At 38.7% G+C, this 23,904-nt stretch overlaps 1 pseudogene; it reads right to left on the bottom strand.

Annotated features, from left to right (window-relative positions):
* Window positions 1-2,422: 2,422 nt before the first annotated feature.
* LOC107860122 lies at window positions 2,423-23,610 on the bottom strand (annotated as a pseudogene).
* Between the last annotated feature and the right edge of the window lie 294 nt (window positions 23,611-23,904).

Genomic DNA, 23,904 nt, shown 5'->3' with positions numbered 1-23,904 from the left:
AGCTAAATATGAGATGCTTTCGACATTTGACTTGAATTATCTTTTGATGAGGATCTGATGATTATTCCTAACATATTTCATAGTTACTTATAATCTTCCCCTTATGTTAGGAAAACTAACATACATCCTCCATCTTCTTTGAGGAATTCATCTTTATGCATCATGGTACATTTATTAATCGTATACCACACATCAAAACTATTAAATGGAATAGTTGGTTCCTGACCTTGAACTAATTGAGAGGGAAGAAATAATCATAATATATTGATCTAATACATACAAGTGCTATTGTATGCAATATATCATATTTCATACCAATACATGAAACTTTGTTCTCATTAGTAATGGTTCGGCTATTTATGGAAGGTATTCAATGCTAAACCATCATCATCAAGATGAATTATCATGATTACAAAATCTGAAAATTATGCTCAATTTATATTGAACAAGTAACTTTATGAATGTCAAACGTAGGTTGACCATGAATGTACATGTGATCATCTTATTGATGCATCTTTTCAACATATCATATGATAGGTGAACGGACCCTTATTCACCTTTTACACTTTTCAGATTTTAAGGGATCCAATCCCAAAATTAGTTGGTCCAACCAACTTACCATGAGAACAAGCAACATTAAAAGCTAAAGAAGAATTTTTGAATTCTTCAATATGTATTTAATACTTAATATGCACATCTATGGGATGTCGCAATAGTTTATGTCAATTTATAAACTTTTATATTAGTAAACTCCAAGTTTACCATGACATGTATTTTTTTTTCTTTAGTAAAAAATCATATTTACTATTACATGAACAAATTTCAGATTTACTACTTTAGAAGTAGATTTCAAAATTATTCTTCTCAGTTATTCTACCTCTTTCGGAGGTGAGTTGTGATACCATCACAATCAAGTGCACGTTTGTATTAAAACAATCGAAATCCTCATTCCCAGGAATGGAATATAATCGTGCCTTAAACCTATCAAATTTTGATAGCTTATAACCTCTGTCACGATATTGCTACTTCAGAAGCAAATCGAGGCATACATATGATCTAGATAATTTTTCTCTAACATATCTTATGATCATAATACGCGTGCGAAATACTTGTGCGAAAATATCGTATATTCGTGCATTCAATCACTTGTCTTCTTTCAAACATATTATGCACTGCTACCACATACAGCCCAAGAATAAAGTAAGTTGTCATATTTCAGACTTATCATATATTACTAGCACATTCACTTCATGGAATGGAGCATATTCAATGGGTCGAATTTCATGACTTTTCATCAAACACCTATTATTTTGCCTTAACCATCATAATATCATCAATATGGTGCATTGAGATTCAAACTCGACGTCTTACCTATATAAAAGCGTCTTAGGCATAAATTGATGGGATATAAACCCAACATATTATCATCCCTTTTGATAATATTGTTCTTGAATAATAAATTTAATACATAAATGGTTCCAAACAAATTATTTTTCCTCAAATCCAATAATAATTATATTAGTAGTAGCAAAAGAAATATAACATAAAGAATTACTAACCTTGAAATCCTTCATATTTATAATCTCATCTCAGTTGGTTAGAGGATCGTGCTGATAACGTGTTATAAAACAAGAAAGAATAAAGAAGAGTAGAGAGAATAGAGAGAGTAAATCTTATTTCTCTTTAGGGATCTCTTGATAGAGTGAATTACAATGAAGCAAAACCCCTTTGTTTATAGGAGAAAATTAATCTTGAGGTTTGTAACTTTTCCTTAAATAAACATACTAAGTATTGGTATATTTATAACAATCATGATGATTTAAGCATTTTTTTCCTTCTTGCTTGCAATTGCTTAAGATCAGCGTCAACAAGAATAACTCATAAAGTTTTCATGATTAAGAGACACAAACTGTAACTATATCATCTGTTGCAAAGAAGCTATATCGGTATCTATGACGGCATGCATTTTTTATTTTTACTTGGCAAAGAGCAGTATGATGAATACATCCAACTCTTCAAGATGTTTAATAGATATCATTGAAAGAGAACAACAAAATTTCCAGGTGAAAAGAAGACCTAAAAAAGGAAAAAGTTTAAATCAAGTAGCCGTTTAATATCTAGAATAAAGAGGAGTATTAGTCCTGCAATCAACTTGTTTTAACCAGCACTTTTGCACTTTCCTGTAATAGTCTATTTTAAGTCGGTCAGCCTAATCTAATTTTCATCGTATTGACTTACAGTAGACCCGTGGAAGGAAAAAAAACAGTACTATAACCCAAGACTCAAAAGACTATCATGCTAAATTAAATTAACTAATCTCAACCTGTAAATTCGTCAGGTTGGATCATCTTCCAAGACTTTTTTGAATTAGGTTGGATCATTTTCCAAGACTTGCGACACATAAAGGGATGTGCAAAAGAGATGAGAAACGAGAAATCTATTTATAACCAGTAAATCAGTAACAATGCTTGTTCTCAACTAAATAACATAAAATGCCTTGAAAACATTACAGTTGCATCTTGAACTCAAGTCTGTTCAAAAACCTGAAAGCATGCAAATGTCTCTAATGACCTTTACAATGGGGCACTAAGATTGCAGCAGGTTCTATAATGATATCATGCAGAGATGGTAACTGACAGTAGGCCGTGATGCCTAAGCAGCGCTTCTGGAGAAAGTTCCCGGCCTCTAAATAGCACGAAAACCTGAATTATGCATCCAAAAGTCATCAGTCTCGGCAAATTAAAACAGACGAGATGTCAGAACTGCTATTAATGCATCAGAGCCAAGGCTGAAGGAAAGTGATCCACTAGAAAAAATGAGCAAACATTAGAAGACATTGGCATGGTTAATCCCTACCTCTAGTGGAGCCTTTCCACCTCCAAGAGCAAGAACAGTCTCTCTGAATCTCTGGCCTGTTTCTTTTACAGCCTAAGCAAATTTAAAGCCACTATTAGTTGGATGGTGAAAAATTTGACTAAAGACTACGGAAGCAAAAGTTCCAAACTTTACCTTCTCATTCTCTAGTCCAACATCCTCAAAAGCAGAGAAAGCATCTGCAGACAAAACCTCTGCCCACTGCAAAAATTGGAAAATACTTTGTACTTAGAGGTGGTTAAAGCATGTCTTAAGTTTCAATCTAGAACGTCTACCCAAAAAAAAAATTTTCATGTAGAGAAAGATATAAAACCACTAGAAAGAAAGGAGATCTCAACAACCTAATTAGTAGAACATCTAAAATCCAGAAAGCTGTTTCTTAAAGACGAAATACTTTTATAAAGAATGCAGCTATCAGGAATGGATGACAATAGAACATCCATCAAAAACCTATTACCAATACCATGCCAATATAAGAGAAATGTTATGTTGCTGATCAAAAGGCCGATACAAGCAACAGTTTCAGTACTAGCCTATACTTGGGTAAGTTTAAGCATATGCTATCAAAACTGCAGAGGAATTTTAAGATAGTTTTAATTACTACCAACAAGACTACAAAAGAAAAGCACATTCTGAATTACAGAAGTGAAAGCTAAATTAAGAGGCATCAATAGATCTGAGAAGATATAACCCCTCCAATTTTAACCCAACAATATCTATACACAAGTCTCACAAGAAATACAGCTAATTAGAAATATATAGGAGCTAAGAACCACAAAAAGAGGGGAGAAGCACCATGTAACTGTAGTATCCCGCAGCGTATCCACCAGCAAAAATGTGACTGAAACTGGCAAAGAACTTATCTTCTGGGTGTGGAGGAAGCACTTGGGTTCTCCTCGAGACCCGTTGGTCAACACAATATATTGATTCCGAACCACCCGGGACATATTTTGCATGTAACTCAAGATCAACAGTTGCAAATCTCAACTACGAAGACAATTTTATGGCCACTGGTCAGCATTTCAACAGCACCATGAAATCATGACATTGACATCATTAATGATGACAATTTTGAAATAAAAAATGGAAGAAAAGATCGTCAGAATACATTACTCCCTGAGAGCAATTTAGAGTTCTAGAAACGCAATTAAAGAATGCAAACAAAATTAACCAACAGAATCAATTCAGGTAAAGCAGGCACCGGTGCATGAATCAATACAACAGAGAACATCCCTTTAGTGGCTATTACCCTTTTTACATACTTTTGGAGCACTTACTATTGACACAACTTGATTAATTAACTAGAGTTGAAGACAAACCATGAATAACCATACAACCAGCAAAATGTCACTATTCCTGAAGACCTGACTTAAAAATGTGCATTCAAAACTTGTTTCTCTCTCCCTTCCAATTTCAAAGTCGACATAGAAAGGGAAAAATATGTCAATTAACTTAAATATTACTAAGAGAACATTAGAAATGAACCAGCAAAATAGTATATATTAAATGCATGTAATGGGAGAGACTAATGTCTCCCACCAGGAGTTTTAGGGGAAAAATTAGGACTCTGATCATAGAACATGGATTGTTTTTTATGAAGAAACAGGACATGAAAACTTTGGAATATATTTTGTTGGTTAATACAATAAATGGAAGGAAAGGAAGATCAATCAAAAGATTATTGTCGGAAAAAAGTAAGAGGAACCAGAAAAGAGAAAAGTGCAGTAAATCTCACCTGTCGAAGATTTAAGGTACCAGCACGGAAAGTCTTAGCAGCAACAAGCTTCTGGTAAATGTCTTCTGGGAGAGTCTCCAGTTTCATGATGCTTAGCAATACCCATCAGAGTATTCCTGCAGCAGCCATCAATAAAATGAGTAATCAACAGCTGACTGATTCAAAGCAAAAGAAACATGAACTTCTTCAACTATATCACTACAGTTGTGTTTTCAAAAGTGAAAAGCGCAAAAACCGACAAGGTCCATGTGATTTGAAATGGAAAGTGAAGCGCAGGCTCCTTTAAAGAGAATCGTACAATTTATGAGAAACTAAACAAAATCAAACATCTATAAACTTGCTACAATAAAAATTAATTGCACTTAAAAGTAACTTATTGAAAGAGAATGTTGGCATGGAGACATCTTAGAAGAATCAGACAGCTAAAAGTCATATTGAAATACTCCCTCTATCCCATTTAACTCGTCCCAATTTGACATTGCATATTGATTAAGAAAAACAATTAAAAACATTGCTACTTTACCATAATACCCCTATTAAATGATGTTTACATTTTAATTTAGAGAAAGACAATTAATACTAAGGGTAAAAAAGCGAAAAAAATTTGTCTTGTCTTGATTAATGAAAAATGATAAGTAAAATGAGAAATCAAATTAGGAAATTTGGGACGAGTAAAATGGGACGGAGGGAGTAAGAGTTAATTAAATGGTTGTGTTTTGTTTTATTTGGTTTTATAAGAATCTTTTTGCTAATGTTTTTGGATAATTTGTGATGGATTTGCCTGTTACTGAAGATATAAAAATAAAATATATTTTACGAATATAAAAATGTTATTTACAATGAAGCAATTTGTTCCTTTGTTTAAAAGCTAGAAAGTGACCTAAGCACACCTGACAGACAGGGGCCCTCCGAAAATAGCTATTGCAAAGAACATTCTGTCCTCCGTATTGGTTTTGGAAACCAAGGTGGAGAGGTTACTTGGTTTAGCAGCCAAAATAGATGGTTCGAGTATCATTGCAAAGACATCATCATACCTATGATAGCACCAATTTTCCATGAACTGTGATGGTAATTCCATAGCATCCCATTCTATGCCCCTTAAACCAGCAAGCAAACCCTCATCCTGCTTAGTTAGCATATGCTGAAGGGCGTGTCCAAATTCATGGAAGACAGTCTCAACCTACAAAAGCAGAAGATAATCAATGCCAAAAACACGCCTGATGGTAACTTTACTTCTGTAAAAGTAAATGTTTGGTACAATACTACCATAAATTTTCATCAACTATAGATACAACCCTGCAGATGATCTGAAGCATCAGGTATCTCAGAAACAAGCTAATCAAGAAATCAAGTGTGCATAAAATTTTACCCAGTCGAGAACTTGAACAGGAGGATTCGAAAGAAGAAGCACAGTAACCTGGGCTTTTTATTTAAAAGAAGAAAGAGAAAACCCAGCCATGGGATGTTTCCCCGCGCATAATAAGGAAAGAGAGGAATAGAAGATACTCCATATATACAGGATTACCCAACATTGATATAGTCATTTACAATTTTACATTATCTTAAAAAGAATTCCTAAACATAAAACTAGTTAAAATATCTGCTAAAACATTTCCCATGTCCCTCACACCACACCACCCCTACCCACCCAAAAGAAAATTACTAAAACACCCACTCTGATGCAAAGCCTAAAAAGTAGGAGATTAACAAAAGCTGATGCCATACCATGCAGCACAATAGCTTATTGAGTTACTATTAGCCCAATCATTTCAGAACACCATGAATTGAAGGCACTTGGAGTCAAAACACATGCTTACCTCACGGAATGTCATTAGGCTGGGCTTATCCCCAACTGGTGGCATTTGATTAAAAACAATGTGTGCAACAGGCAATCTAGCATTGGCACCATCTCGTGATAATATACGGCTTCAGCTAACAACTCCACCCATCCATGCACCTCCAGATTTCTCAGATGGACAAGAGTATGGATCAAAATAAAAGTAGGCAATAGGAGTTCCAGAGGAATCATTCACGCAGTAAAACCGTACATCATGGTTCCAAACCTAGAAACCACACACATCAGTGAACAACATTATTTGCCACTGCATACAGGAGCAGGAACAAAGGTAAAAGGAAAGGCAAGTGAACTAAGTGTTACCGGAGCTAATCCATCAGCAGGCTCGACATTGATACCAAACAGCATGTTTACAAGGTTAAAAAGACCATCCATAACTCTAGGCAACAAAAAGTAGGGTCGTAGTTCTTCCTGCAAACAAGCAGCATGTGAACTCAGAGCTGTACACAAGCATCAAAAGGAAGTTCTACAATGTCTACCATTTACTGAATGCCAGCGGCAGTGGTTTATTAACAAAGACGGGGCTTACTTTAAAACTTTACTTACTAACTGGTGAAACGAAAAAAAGAATGGGACTTGTGTTGATATTACTAAAGCAGGTACTAAAAACAATTGTTGCTAAGATGAACAATGATACACGTAAGCAATGAAACAAAACATATTGAAGCTAAAATATATATTCTACTTAGCAAGATATTAATGCTCTAAAACTATCAGGACGGGTACATTCCTTGCCATTTTTTCAACTCAATTTGTTATAAAATTAGGTTTAAGAAAGGATGATCAGGACGCATAAAGCTTCTAGGATACTTGTCGACTATCAGAAGATAAATGGACATCAGAAGAAAGGAACTTGAAAACATGTATAAGAAAAATCACATCTCCACATCCACATGCACATCGTTTATTGTTTTCAATCAACACTATCAAGTATCTCATATTGGCTGACGAAAAGGGTTGTCTGCTTTTATGTCCTGGGGAAGTCCTCGCCTCTTAAGCTAGCTTCTAGTTTAAGTTAGAACCATGATCCATTTTTTCTTGAACACAAAAGGAGGAAGAAATAGAGAGACGGTCCACCTCGTTTATCTTATATTTAGATTCATGAAGCCTCTCACTCCAGAAAGTAATATCCCAGTGGTTCAGATCACCAGCTTCTGGAGAACCTTTGACTTTTACAGAAATCGTTCAGGTCTTCCAAATCTACAAAGATCAAGGGAAAAGCTTGTGAACGCAAAACATTGCCAGCTAAGGCTGCATTTCTTTTAATTAAGATTAAGACATCTGAATCTGAATGCACATCTCTGAATGATTAAGATATTTTATCTAGATTTGAACACTGAACGATTGATATTGTTGTTTTTCAAACAAATGAATATGCATAATTTATTTATCTGTAACATAATAAATATATAATTTAAATATTTTTTTAATCAAATCTTAGAAAAATATTTATTTAATAAAATAAAATCATGATTTGAGTGAAACATTCATATTTGTTAGTGATGATAGAGATAGTTTATAACGGTGTTGGTGGTGATAATAGATGGTATTAGTGCATAGAAATGGTGGTGGTGATAGTTATGATGGCGGGCATGGTTGGTGTTGTAGTGACTGTCATGATGGTGGCGATTGGTAGTGGTGTTGGTGGTTGTGATGTGAAGCTGGTTGATGTTAGTAATTGGAGGTGTTGATCATGGTGGAGGAAGAATGTATGGTGGTTGACGATGTGTCGGTGGTCGTAGGAGACGATGTTAATTGTGATAACAAAGAGGGTTGTCAAAAGGGATAGATAGATTGTAGCATAGTGGTTGATAGTGGAGTTGGAAGTGGTGGCGCTAGTGACAACGGTGATGGTGGTGACCGAAAAATGTGCGGAGGTTGACTGTGTGTTAGTGGTAGTTGACGGTGGTGGAGGGTGGATAATTATAATAATGGAGGTGGTAGGTGTTGTAGTAGCTGACAATAGTCGTTGGTAGCAATATTTGGTGTTAGTGGCGGTTGTGATACTAAAGATGGTTGGGGGAGGTAAGTGGTGGGTGGAGGTTGACAATAGTGTGGAGGCAAAGGTGGTTTAGTGGTGGAGATTGGTGATTGTGGATAGAGAAGTAGTGAATATTATCCCACACAAGAATACCTCACGATGATATTAAGACTAGTCCAGATTTTAAATGATTAAAACATATTCAGACCTAAGGGCTTAAATTTTAATAAAAACAAATGCACTTAATGGCCTCACATTCAAACCATTCAGATTCAGACCTCCATTAAGTGCAAACAAATGGGGCCTAAGAGAGGTCAACCAGTTAATTTGGTTGCATCAAGGAAAGAAGAGAAAGTACAAAAGCAATCCATTAGCACAAAACAAAAGGTTGTTAGTAGTATCATCTTATTTTCAAAATAAATAAACAAAAAGAAAAGACAATCTTTTTATAAAGATCTATCATCTATCAGGATTTGTCTATTTCACCTCATATCTAGTAAATAAAAACTAAAAGAGAAAGCTCGGAATTGATGAAGCCAAAAGTTAAAAACAGAAACAAAAAAACACATAACAAAAGCCGTGTATAGTTTACATTTCAAATACTTGAGATGATTTTATAGCCCTACCTTTGGCTGCAGGATCCCAAGAAGCACTGCGAAGCTTCTCTAAAAGCTCCTCAACTTTTTCAACACTGGCCATTTTCATCGCCATGCTTACCTATATACGTAAACCATTTTAATCTTCAAAAAGAAAAAGAAATTTAAACTACATAGATGGTATTGTGAGTTCAAAAGTGAAATGTATACCTCAGCATAGTTATTGTATCCAAGGAGCTTAGCCTTTTCCAATCTAAGCTTAAGAATTTGGTTAATTATCTGTGTTATCAAGGTCTCCATTAGAAGCGCGGCTTATAAAAGCACGGTATACCTCTTCTCTTAGAGTTCGATTCTTTGCATGCTTCATCACAGACATATAACTTGGTGCATCCAATGTGATAATCCATGGGCCGTCTTCTACATTAGCATTTTCATACCCCTGTTATCAGTGACGGACAGCACAGAGAGCACATAAGAGAAAAGGTAACCATTGTTAATTCAGTTGTCAAACATCCACAAAGAGAGCTTCCGCATACCTTAGACACTGCTGTTTGTGCAGCCAAACCAAGAGCGGTGGCAGGCAATCCCTCAATATCCTTCTTAGCTGTCATTAATTTTTCGAACTTCTTGGTGGAATCTAAAACATTTTCCTCAAATTTCTGAGATAGCTTTGCTAAATACTGCAAAATGAAGTTAAGGTTAAATGCAAGATAGTCACAGAAAACACAGTTTCAGCTGTACAGTGATGGTCTCGAGTCGTAACTGTTTGTAGAAAGTTGGAATATTACTATGAGGATAATGTCACAGCCCAAATTCGGGACTGTGATGGCACCTATGCCACCCTCCAAGATAGGTAAGCCAAATGCCCAATTCCAAGAACAACATCTCAAACTCATAGAAGCGGAAGAAAATAAGAACATAACCAATCCTGCATAATATCATAAGTAGATTCATAGGCTAGTAAAATCAATACATAGATAATCCCAGGTGTGGAAGTCACTAATACAAGCCACTAAATACAGAACCAAAAAAAAGTTTGAGTCTTTCAAAATGCAAAAAATGCATAAGGATAAGGCTGAAGGAGATTTCAGTTAGAAAAATGCATAAGGATAAGGCTGAAGGAGATTTCGGTAGTCTCTAAAGCCAGTAGTAGCTACCTCGAATCTCCAATGATGCTAGCAAAGAAGGAACCACAGGAATCAATATTCGGAGGTTGTCGAATCTGTACCCGCACGTAGGGTGCAAAAAAAATCAAGAGTGAGTACGGAGCACGTGTACCTCTGTCACGGCCCAAATTCGGGACCGTGACAGAGGGTATCAAAGCCCCAGGTTCATTGGACTGTGATGGCACCTATGCCACCCTCCAAGATAGGTAAGCCAAATGCCCAATTCCAAGAACAACATCTCAAACTCATAGAAGCGGAAGAAAATAAGAACATAACCAATCCTGCATAATATCATAAGTAGATTCATAGGCTAGTAAAATCAATACATAGATAATCCCAGGTGTGGAAGTCACTAATACAAGCCACTAAATACAGAACCAAAAAAAAGTTTGAGTCTTTCAAAATGCAAAAAATGCATAAGGATAAGGCTGAAGGAGATTTCAGTTAGAAAAATGCATAAGGATAAGGCTGAAGGAGATTTCGGTAGTCTCTAAAGCCAGTAGTAGCTACCTCGAATCTCCAATGATGCTAGCAAAGAAGGAACCACAGGAATCAATATTCGGAGGTTGTCGAATCTGTACCCGCACGTAGGGTGCAAAAAAAATCAAGAGTGAGTACGGAGCACGTGTACCTCTGTCACGGCCCAAATTCGGGACCGTGACAGAGGGTATCAAAGCCCCAGGTTCATTAGTCTCACAAATACAAGACGAGTCTAGTAGAGTCTCGCAGATCGGTGCGGAGACGTCCGTTACTTGTCTTCGAGAGGCTATAGGACTTTAGGAAGCGCTCGTTTTATTCTCTCTCTAATCGTGCAATATTGATTTTTTAACTTTAAATACTGAAATTCTATCTTATTCTCTCATGGATGGTGAGGACTCGTGCACCTCAGAATGGTGGTCAGGAGTCCCCACCAGCCCTCGAGTCGACCGCTCGAGATGTGATACCTGGATGGGGTAGGTGACGTGGTAGGGGCGGAAGTCGTGAGAGACAGAGAACTCAAGGAGCCGCTCAGATTCCTGGTAGGGCAGAGTCTCTCGAGGTTGAGTTCGAGGCAGGTGATGATGATGTTCAGATTCCAACTGATGTTATGGGCCTAGGTCAGGCACCACCAGAGTTTGTTCCTGCATCGCTTCTTCAGAATACCTTAGATAAAGTGTTGGGTGTTTTGGAGACTATAGCTCAGGGAAGCAGATCACTTGGTACTCCGCAAAGTTCACATGTTAGGGTAGGGGCGCAGACCCCAAATCAGCAGCCTATTCTGATCTATCAGGGTCCAGTGGTTCAGCCAGCACCGAGATATGATGGTATGCCTTTACCAGGGGTTGGAATTACCGGTTGGGTTATGGCAGTATGTCTGATGAGGAGCAGCAACAGTTTGAGAAGTTTAGGAAGATGGACCTACCACAATTTCAAGGTGATCTGCGTGAGGATGCCTACGAGTTTCTAATCAGTCGCCACGAGACTTCAGAGTGTGGGATTGGTTGACTCCCACGGGATCACTTATACTGCTTTACAAAGGTGTGGTCCTGCCAAGCAGTAGTGGCTATCTTATATTGACACCAGGCCAGTAGGTTCTCCACCGATGACTTGGGCTATATTTACACAAGCTTTCCTTGATAGATTCGTTCCTCATAGCTTGAGGGAGGAGCGTAGGCATCAATTTGAGAATTTGACGCAGGAAGGCATTTCTGTGGCTGAGTACGAGAGACTATTTTATGCCTTAGCCCGTTATGCTATGGTCATCTTATTATGGTGATCTTGTCAGACGAGGCCGAGATGATCAGGAAGTTTATAACACTAAGGATCAGAGAGGCTGTGTTTGTTGTAGCCCAATCTAGGGCTTCTATTCAGAGGGTGGTTGAATTGGCAAAGGAGTTTGAGTTGATGTATCGTGAGGAGTATAGAGATCTGAGGGACAAGAGGTCCCGCACTTCAGGTCGATTCAGTAGTACCTCATCTGGAGGTAGGTGAAAAGGTAGGGGTTCTTTCAGAAGAGATTTTCGCCCTCGGCATGGTAGGCCAGTTCAGGCAGCAACGCAGACAACAAACAATAGAGGGTGGATATGCTCGTCGGAATCCTTATGGTTCGGGATAGGCTTCACAGGGTTCATCTCAACGGTTTTCAAGCCGTGGTGGCCATACCGAATATTCAGGTCATTCTCGGCAGTTGATGGCTCCTAAGTCTTGCTATAAGTGTGGTAGTCCAGATCATCTTCGGAGAGATTGTCCAGTATACAGACAGAGGTGTCCGCAGCAAGGGTATCAGGCCTCTATTAGAGGGGCAGCGCCCCAGTTAGGGGTAGAGGCAGATCTTATGGAGGTAGAGGTGTACCACTGGCTGGTAGGGGAGGTGTTAGAGGAGTGGCTCGGGCGATAGATGATAGAGCTCACTGTTATGCCTTTCTAGGGAAGCCCGAGGCAGAGTCTTCTAATGCAATCATTAGAGGTATCATCTCGGTTTGTCATCGACCTGCTTCGGTATTATTTGATCCTAGTTCTTCTTTCTCCTATGTGTCTGCATACTTTGCTTCCAGTTTTGATATGATTTGTGAGCCCATAGTTGTGTCTATTCGTGTTTCTACTCCAGTAGGTGATTTCTTAGTGGTGGATTGGGTATATCGATCCTGCGTTGTTTATATTTTGGGGTATGATACCTGGGTAGATATGATTATCCTGGATATGGTCGACTTTGATGTAATTTTAGGCATGGATTGGCTTTCCCCCTACATACTATCTTGGACTGTCATGCCAAGACAATTACTTTAGCTATGCCTGATCGCCTGAGATTGGAGTGGAGTGGTGTTCGGAGTTTGTATCCTAAGAAGGTGATTTCATTCATTCAGGCTCGGCAGTTAGTTAAGAAGGGTTGTCTATCATATTTGGCTTTTGTTCGTGATACTGGTACCGAGATACTTTCTTTAGAGTCAGTAAAGGAGGTTAGAGGGTTAGTAGATGTATTTCCTACTGATCTTCCAGGTCTCCTGATAGAGATATTGATTTTGGTATTGATCTGGAGCCGGTGCACTAAGCCCATTTCTATTCTTCCTTATAAGATAGCGCCAACTGAGCTGAAAAAATTGAAAGATCAGCTTTAGGACTTGTTAAGCAAGGGGTTTATTCGACCAAGTATATCACCTTGGAGTGCTCCGATGTTATTTGTGAAGAAGAATGATGGGTCTATGAGAATGAACATTGATTATCGGCAGTTGAACAAGGTGACAATAAAAAATAAGTATCCTTTACCGCGTATTGATGACTTGTTTGATCGGCTTCAAGGTGCTTTTATGTTTTCGAAGATTGACTTGAGATCGGGGTATCATCAGTTGAAAATTCGAGCTTCGGACATTCCTAAGACTGCTTTTCGAACTAGATATTGCCACTATGAGTTCTTAGTTATATCCTTTGGGTTGACTAATGTGCCTGCAACGTTTATGGAGTTGATGAATAGGGTGTTTCAGCCTTATCTCGATTCTTTTGTCATTGTGTTCATCAATGACATTTTGGTGTATGCTTAGAGCGAGGCAAATCATGCAAAACATTTGAGGATTGTACTCCAGAGATTGAGGGACAAAAAGTTATATGCCAATTCAAAGTGTGAATTTTGGCTCAGTTCTGTGGCATTCTTGGGACACGTGGTGTGCAAGGATGGTATTATGGTCGGTCTGACCAAGGTTGAGGCAGTTAGGAATTGGTCACGATCTACTTCACCTTCAGATATTCGGAGTTTTATTGGGTTGGCAGGCTATTTCAGGCGATTTGTGCATGGTTTGTCTTCTATTGCAGCTCCTATAACTCGATTGACTCATAAGAATGTGGCTTTTCAGTGGTCAAATAAGTGCGAGGAGCTTTCAAAAGCTCAAGACTTTATTGACTTCAGCTCCTATCTTGACCCTACCTTCGAGGGCTTTACTGTGTTTGGTGATGCTTCCGATATTGGTTTGGGTGGTGTATTACAACAACAACAAACCCCGTGTATTCCCACAAAGTGGGATCTGGGGAGGGTAAGATGTACGCAGTTCATACCGCTACCTCCGAAGAAGTAGGGAGGCTGTTTGGGTGGTGTATTGATGCAGAAAAATAAGGTGATAGCGTATGCTTCGAGGCAGTTGAAGCCGCATGAGAGGAATTATCCTACTCATGATTTAGAGTTAATAGCGGTTGTGTTTGTATTGAAGTTGTGGCGGCACTATTTGTATGGAGTTCACTGTGAGGTGTACACTGATCATCGCAGCCTTCAGTATATCTTCGAACAGAAAGAGTTGAATGGAAGGCAGCATAAATGGATGGAGTTGTTGAAAGATTATGATACGACTATCATGTATTATCCGAGCAAGGTCAATGTGGTGGCGGATGCCTTGAGTAGGAAGGCAGTTAGTATGGGTAGTCTTGCATTGTTGAGTGTAGAGGAGCAACCATTAGCCAGGGTCAACGGTCGGCTAAAAGTTTTGTGCATCTTGATATTTCTGAATCAAGTAGAGTTCTCGCATATGTGGAATCGAGGTCCTTATTGATAGAGCAGATTCGAGATCGTCAGTTTGAGGATAAAAAGTTGTGTATTATCAGAGACAAGGTGATGCGAGGTGAGGCTAAGGAGGAGATTTTGGACCAGGAGGGTGTTTTGAGGATTAAGGGGCAGATTTGTGTTCCTAGAGTGGGTGATTTGACTAGATCTATTATGGAAGAGGCCCATTGTTCGTGCTATTCCATTCATCCAGGTGCGGTGAAGATGTATCATGACCTTAGACAGCATTACAAGTGGTATGGGATGAAAAGAGATGTTGCAAAGTTTGTGGCTAAGTGTTTGAATTGCCAGCAGGTGAAATATGAAATATGAGAACAGGAGACCAGGTGGTTTGCTTCAGAGGATGCCCATTCTCGAGTGGAAATGGGAGTGTATCACTATAGATTTTGTAGTTGGGTTGCCTCAGACCTTGGGGAAGTTTGATTCTGTTTGGGTGATTGTGGACAGATTGACCAAATCAACCCATTTTGTGCCTGTGAAAATGAGTTATAATGCAGAGAAATTGGCTAAGATTTACATTCGTGAGATAGTTCGATTGCATGGCGTGCCTATTTCCATCATTTCAGATAGAGGTACTCAGTTCACTTCAAACTATTAGTGTACCTTGAAGCGGGAGTTAGGTACTCAGTTGGATATGAGTACAACATTCCATCCCCAAACAGATAGCCAGTCAGAGTGGACTATTCAAGTGTTAGAGGACATGTTACGGGCTTGTGTGAAAGATTTTAGGGGGTTCAGTTTTTGCCCTTAGAGGAGTTTTCTTATAATAATAGCTACCACTCTAGTATTAAAATGGCTTCGGTCGAGGTTTTGTATGGTAGGAAGTGTAGGTCCCAGTTGGAAGGTTTGATTCTTTTAAGGTTAGACCTTGGGGTACTGAGTTGTTGACAGATTCCACGGACCGAGTGAGATTGATCCAGGATAGGCTCTTGGCGGCTAAGAGTAGACAGAAGAGTTATGCTGACATGAGGGTTCGTGACTTAAGAGTTCATGTAGGGTGAACGGGTTTTATTGAAGGTATAACCCATGAAGGGTATGATGAGGTTTGGAAAGAAAGGAAAGCTCAGTCCGAGGTTTATTGGCCCTTTTGAGATTCTTCAGCGTGATGGTCCAGTTGCTTATGAGTTGGCTTTACCACCAGGTCTTTCCACCGGACATCCAGTTTTTCATGTTTCTATGTTGAAGAAGTACCATCCAGATGCTTCGCATGTGATTCAATAGGACTCAGTAAGTTTGGATCAAAATTTGACATTTGAGAAGGAACCTATAGCTATCTTGGATAGACAAGTTAGAAAGTTGAGGTCAAAGGACATAGCATTAGCGAAGGTACAGTGGAGGGGAGGTTGAGTCTGGCATGCAAAGTAGTATGCTCACCTCTTTGACAGCCTAGGTACCTTCTTTCTCTTTAAGTTCGAGGATGAACGTTTGTTTTAATGATGGATGATGTAACAACCCTGTAAAATTTATTTTCTAAATTTGTCATGTTTTAATCCACCACGTAGTTTTTAGACATTATTTTATAGTAATAGGCCAAATTGATATTTTCTTAACTCTTGAAACCTATGTATAAAAATAAATTTTAAGTAGTTGTCAATATATTAATAATTAATAATAGTAGTAATAAAAGGGGAAAAACAACGATTGCAGTGTGTTACTCTTCTATTTTCTTTTCACGGTTTGAGCAAGATATCGCAGGTTAGTTCATGTTTTCTTTTTCACGGTTTCGGCAAGATATCGCAGGTTAGTTCATGTTTTCTTTTTCTTTGTCGAATTACTACTATAATTACAGCGTTAGTACAATTATGGTAATAAGGATGATCTTCTTGAAGATTTCTAGGAGTAAATAGCGTGGGGCAGTGGGAAGTTTTAGGAATTTGGGCCGAGGAATTGTATTTTAAGTAGCGTTAATTTTAATACTTTGTATGCGGGGTTGGAGGAGAGAGGTGGGAAAAAAGTGGTATAGGTTGGTTAAGGCGAGGGAGCGGAAGGGTCGTGACCTCGATCAAGTGAAGTGTATTAAGGGGGAGGATGGTAGTTTGATGGTGGAGAACGCTCATATTAAGAGAAGATGGCAGTCGTACTTTCATAGATTCTTGAATGATGAGGGGGACAGAGACATTATGTTAGGAGAGCTGGAACACTCAGAGGGGGGTCGCAATTTCAGCTATTGTAGGTGCTTTAAGGTGGAAGAGGTCAGCGAGGCTATTCGCAGGATGCGAAGGGGTAGGGCGACGGGGCAAGACGAGATTCCTGTGGACTTTTGGAAGTTTGCTGGCGAGGCGGGTTCAAGGTGGTTGACCGAATTGTTTAATGGCATTTTCAAGACTGCAAAAATGCCTGAGGCCTAGAGGTGGAGCACCATGATTCCTCTATATAAGAACAAGGGTGACATTCAGAGTTGCAACAACTACAGGGGTATTAAGTTATTGAGTCACACTATGAAGATTTGGGAGAGAGTGGTCGAGCGGAGGTTGAGGACGATAGTGTCTATTTCGGAGAACCAGTTAGGCTTTATGCTCGATCGCTCGACGACGGAGGCAATTCACCTGGTGCGGAGACTGGTGGAGCAGTATAGGGAAAGGAAGAAGGATCTTCACATAGTATTTATCGACTTGGAGAAGGCCTATGACAAAGTTCCTAGGGAGGTTCTTTGGAGATGCTTGGAGATGAGTGGGGTCCTGGTGGCGTACATCAGATCGATTAAGGACATGTATGAAAGAACTAAGACTTAGGTGAGGACGGCGGAAGGAAATTCAGAGCATTTCCCTGTCTTGACAGGTTTGCATCAGGGATCGACTCTTAGCCCCTTTCTGTTTGCTTTGGTGATGGATGTATTAATGTGGCGTATTCAAGGAGAGGTGCCTTGGTGCATGCTTTTTGCGGATGATGTAGTTTTGATTGATGAGACGCGGGGAGGTGTGAATAATAAATTGGAGGTTTGGAGACAAACCCTTGAGTCTAAGGGGTTCAGGTTGAGTAGGAGCAAGACAGAGTATATGGAATGCAAGTTTAATGACTTGAGAAAGGAGGACGAAGTGGTAGTTAGGTTGGATTCCAAGGTTGTGTGTAGGAGGGATAGTTTTAAGCATCTCAGGTCCATGATTCAGGGAAATAGTGAGATTGATGAAGATATCTCCCACCGGATTGGGGCAGATTGGTTGAAGTGGAGGCTCACCTCGGGAGTGTTGTGTGATAAGAAGATGCCGCTCAAACTTAGAGGAAAATTCTACAGAGTGGCAGTCCGTCCGGCCATGCTATATGGAGTGGAGTGTTGGCCGGTGAAAAACGCCCATATCCAAAAATTGAAGATGGCGGAAATGTGGATGTTGTGTTGGATGTGTGGGCTTACTAGGAGTGATAGGGTTAGGAATGAGATTATCCGGGAGAAGGTCGGAATGACTTCGGTGGAGGACAAGATGCGGGAAGTTCGGTTGAGATGGTTCGGGCATGTGAGGAGGAGGGGCACGAATGCCCCAGTTCGTAGGTGTGAGAGACTGGCTTAGGATGGTTTCAGGCGAGGTAGGGGTAGGCTGAAGAAATATTGGAGGGAGGTGATTAGACGTGACATGGAGCAGTTACAGCTTACTGAGGACATGACCCTAGATAGGAAGGTTTGGAGGACGCAGATAAGGGTAGAAGGTTAGTGCCTGCGGGTGGGACGTAGTCAGTAGCTAGGAGAGCTTTAGGGTGGGGGTGCCTTTGGTTTGTTAGTATAGGGTATTACTGTGTGGGTGTCTCATGTCTATTGTGCCAACTTGTTTCATGCTTTATTATGAATTTTATTATTTTTATCCTGAGCCGGGGGTCTATCGGAAACAGCCTTGCTACCTCTCCGGAGATAGTGGTATGACTGCGTACATTTTACCTTGCCCAGACCCCACTATGTGGGAATACACTGGGTTTGTTGTTGTTGGTTTAAGTTGGAAATAGTCATAATGTTTTAATGGAAACTAATTGTATATAAGGCAATGGTATTAGAAAGTTTGTAATGGTGGGGCAAACGGTTTTATGGGCGTGTAATAGTGCCGATGAATTGAAGTACGGTACTACTATTTGTTTAGTGTATCGCTTTAGACTCTGAAATTTAGAAAAAAAAAACTGAGTTTTAGGCTTATGATCTTTTTAGAATAAGAAATTATTAAGTTGAGAATGTTGTATTTAATTAGATTGGATTCGTTCGGAGGCAATTGAAAAGGGCTAAAGCTTCCATCTGATCTTTTCGACTTCGAGTTAACTGCACGGATTTCTTTTAAAGCAAGTTGAGACTTTCCTTACTCTTTTTCAAAGTGCTTATTTGTTAGTTTTGTGTAATGGGAGTAATGGGAAATGGGGGTCCCCGGGTACCAGTGTTGTTTGAGGGGATAAAATAAGTCAATTGTATGCTTAAACTATTTTTCCCTATTTGCCAACCCGATGGACTAATTTATTATGATAAATGAATTATTAAAAAAAAAACTAGCTAATGTTGATACTCTCACTTGATAAGTTGAGTTGACTTTGAAATTGATGTCTGATCTGGTTTAAGACACGAAGTGCGTTGCTTGACTTTATTGATGATTAGGGGTCGGAGTTGCATGTCTGCACATCATGCATTGCATTTCATATGGAATCGGAGTGCACGTCTGTACAATATATGTATTGAGATCGGAGTGCACGCCTGCACAATATATTGATTGGGATCGGAGTGCACGTCTGAACAGTACATGGACCTTGTGAGTCCCCATGGGTCATGACCTTGAAGCCATTGCTCGGTAGGTGTGTACACAGCATATGCATTGCATCGCATTGCATTGATTTGGTTCAAATTGGTTAAAGTGTATATGTTGACCTTGCACTTATTTTATATGTGTTATTTATTTCACTGGATTGACAAATTCTTAGATTGTGTTATGATATCCTTATGACTGTTAAACTTAACTATTCAGTTAGATTAAGGTGGTTCTCCTGAGTGCAGATTGTATGTTTGTTTTTAGATGATTTACGTGGTGTCACTCGTCACCACTTTGAATTAGGGTCGGTCAACGATGCTTGCTGAGTACACACCTACCGAGCAATGGCTTCAAGGTCAGGACACATCGGGGACTCACAAGGTCCATCTACTATGCAGGCGTGCACTCCGACCCCAATCAATATATTGTGCAGACGTGCACTCCGATCTCAATAAATATACTGTGCAGGCGTGCACTCCAATCCCAATAAATATACTGTGCAGGCGTGCACTCCGATCCCAATAAATATATATAATATTGTGCAGGCGTGCACTCCAATCCCATATGAGATGCAATGCATGATGTGTAGGCGAGCAACTCCGACCCTAAATCATCAATAAAATCAAACAAAGCACTTCGTGTCTTAAACCAGATCAGACATCAATTTCAAAGTCAACTCAACTTATCAAGCGAGAGTATTAACATTAGCTAGTTTTTTTTCAATAATTCATTTACCATAACAAATCAGTCCATTAGGCTGGCAAATAGGGAAAAACAGTTTAAACATACAATTGACTTATTTTATCCTCTCAAACAACACTGGTACCCGCATAGATGCTCGTCAAAATCACCTATACGGGGACCCCCATTTCCCATTACTCCCATTACACAAAACTAACAAATAAGCACTTTGAAAAAGAGTCTTAAGGAAAGTCTCAACTTGCCTTAAAAGAAATTCGTGAAGTTAACTCGAAGTCGAAAAGATCAGATGGAAACTTTAGGCCTTTTCAATTGCCTCCGAATGAATCCAATCTAATCAAATACAACATTCTCAACTTAATAAATTCTTACTCTAAAAAGATCATAAGCCGAAAACCCAATTTCTTTTTTCTAAATTTCTGAGTCTAAAGCGATACACTAAACAAATAGCAGTACCGTACTTCAATTCATCGGCACTATTACACGCCCATAAAGCAATCTGCCCCACCATTACAAACTTTCTAATACCATTGCCTTATATACAATTAGTTTCCAGAAAACCATTAAAACATTATGACTATTTCCAACTTAAACCAGAGTATTAAAATTAACATTACTTAAAACACAATTCCTCGGCCCAAATTCCTAAAACTTCTCACTGCCCCATGCTATTCAAGAAGATCATTCGTATTACCATAATTGTACCAACACTGTAATTATAGGAGTAATTCAACAAAGAAAAAAGAAAAAGAAAACATGAACTAACGTGCGATATCTTGCCGAAACTGTGAAAAGAAAAGAGAAGAGTAACACACTGCAACTGTTGTTTTTCCCCTTTTATTACTACTATTATTAATTATTAATTATTAATATATTGACAACCCTTTCTACTTAGGTTTCAAGAGTTAAGAAAAATATCAATTTGGCCTATTACTATAAAATAATGTCTAAAAATTACGAGATGGGTTAAAACAGGACAATTTATAAAATAAATTTACAGGGTCGTTGCACATAACATCTGTACGAATTGAACAGGAAAATTCTCAATGACTTTTAGTCCCAATCATCTAGATATTCGAATAATAAACACTTTGCATAAAACCCTCCAACCACCCAAAACAAAGCAAAAATCCTCAAATGTATTCAGATAAAATGGAAAAACAGCCACAACACAAATCAGACGGTTGTATAAGTAAAATAACTTCAAATAGACATCTAAAATCCATCACCTGCAAATAGATTTCTTTAATTCCAGTTCATTGAATTTTCCACTTGTTAAAAGTGCATTTGAGAAGAGACATTACAGGTGTATAGAACAATGAGAAGACTATGTTCAATAAGACACCATAGCGCACCTGTTCAATCTTGTTAAATTGCTCTCTTTTATCATCCTCAAGAGTGATACCACTTAGTACAGCCTCCTTTATTTGTGCTGCACGAGCAAGAAGCAGAGCTTGAGATAATCATTAAATTGCAGGCAATGCGCAAAAAACTCATCTGGGATGACCTCAAAAGAAACGTTAAAGATTAAAAAATTGATTTCCTTTTTTTGAGTTCGGGAGTTTGGGTCTTCTTATTTGATTTCTCTTTTTCTTTCTGTTTCTCACCTCTTCTTCTTCTTTTTTTTTTTTTGGAGAGAGGGGGTGTTTAGGATTTGGGAAACAACAGCTGAATTCTTAATGGAATCCTGTGACCAACAAGCACTGCTACACGAAATTCTGACCCATATAAATGAAAACTAACACAAAATTTCACCCAAATTGCACTCTTCAACATAGAAGTTGCAAAAAAATTACTGTACATACAAGTACTAATATACAGTTCTCAGCTTCACTTCACTGGATGAACAACAACGATCAGCACAACTACCAAAAAGATTGCAGAGAGGACCTGATGCATTAGGAAAATAAAAATTAAAACTACAGTCCTAGATAGACCACTACAGGAATTAAATAGATTTTCCTGCTTAAAGACACCTTGCCTCTCGAATTTGAAAACATTAAAGGAAAAAGAACTACATGAACTTACATTCAACTATTCGATTACGAGCATCACTCAAAGAATCCCAGCCAGGAGACTCTTGGATGGCTTTGAATGCATTATAGATTGGCTTGCTCTGATCAAGTTTAAGGTCAAAAGCAACTTTTTCCGGCTGCAAGAAAAGTAAACAGTATTAGTGATGCAAACCAAATGAAAGTAGTAGTGTATGTGAGGATAAGGTAAAAGGAGTATGGCTATCCTGCAGTGAGACATGTTTCAAGTATCATACTTTGAAGTGTATAAAAGGATGTATACTCCTCTGCTTTTCGTTCATGGAGCCAGAGGACAGCAACAACAACATACACAGTGTATTCCCACAAAGTGGGGTCTGGAGAGGGTAAAGTGTACGCAGTCCATACCACTAACTCAGCTGAAGTAGAGAGGTTGTTTCCGATAGACCCTCGGCTCAGGGCAGATAACAAATATAACAACAAAAAACATAAAAGCAACCAACAAAAAGGGATATCACACCGCTAGGTAGTAAAGGAAACAAAACACCCTCAAACTACTAGTATTAACTAGCTATACGAAATCATAGACATCACCAAATCACGACAAACAAGAGGCTACAAGACACTAAGGAATACAAAAGCTATAATGCAAATTAAAATATAAATCTACATAGAGAAAAGACAAAAGCTAAAAATTAACATCTAAATTACTTATGATTGCTGTGATATAAAGTTGATGTTAACAGAAAGAGCAAGAACATTGAAAAAACTCAAAACAAACTGTAAGGAGAAATTAAAGAACATAGAAAAGTAAAGAACCACATTGAGTTGATGGAACCAAAAAGATGCATCTTTACACTGAGAAAGTAAAAAGAAATTAAAGATCCTGGTCCAAAAGGGGTAGGCCCTTAGATTACGAACCTGAACTTCTTCAAAAGCGGAACGAAGTTCCGGACTATCTTTAACAGACTTGAGATGATTCACCGCACTCCAAACAACGTTCAATCTATCAGGTATCTTCTCCAATGGCTCCACCAGCTTCGGCCACGTAGGCTCCACCGTCTTCTCCAAAACCTCCAAAGCCTCTTCCTGCATCCAAATCACAAAACGCACAAATCAAACCGCACACTAACAAACCCTACGCATATTGCAAAGCACATAAGAGAAGGAAAAACGAAACATACGGTTTGCTTAAGCAAGGCACGAATTCCAGGACGAACGTGCTTGGCTTCGAGTACATCGAATGGTGGGAAATCGAACTCCTTCAACAAAGGATTGTCAGTTGAAGCAATCGACATTATAGAAGAACGATCGGAAACGGAGAAAATGATCGGACGGTAATCGATTTACGACGGTGATTGTTCGGAGAAGTTGAATTACGGAAAACGAACGGCAGTGAACGTAGGTTTTTGCCGCCATTATAATGAGCAGAAAGAGAGAGAGAAAAACGGGACGCCATTAAAATGAGGTGTGTTGCTACAGTGGTGGTGGAGCACTGGAGCCGTGAAGGACTCGGCTTCGTGGTCACGATTTCCAGTTCCCGCTATATTGCATCCTGGCCTTTATAACAGTGTAGTAATTCTCTTTATGTTGATGTGATGGATTCCTAGTGAAATGAATTACTACTCGTATTTAGTTTGTCCTCTAACTCAGTTGCTACATTTTTTTATTTTTTTTTAGAAAAGACATCTGAACTTGTCCATCAAACTTATTTTATCACTTAAATTTAATTTTTATTTATTTATTTTCTTAATATTTTTAAAGTAAATTATTTTA

This window comes from Capsicum annuum, unplaced genomic scaffold (assembly GCF_002878395.1).
Source record: "Capsicum annuum cultivar UCD-10X-F1 unplaced genomic scaffold, UCD10Xv1.1 ctg81056, whole genome shotgun sequence".
NCBI classification, from domain to species: Eukaryota; Viridiplantae; Streptophyta; class Magnoliopsida; order Solanales; family Solanaceae; genus Capsicum; species Capsicum annuum.
The sequence above is the reverse complement of the archived record's forward strand: the minus strand, read 5'-3'. Positions and strand labels throughout refer to the sequence as shown.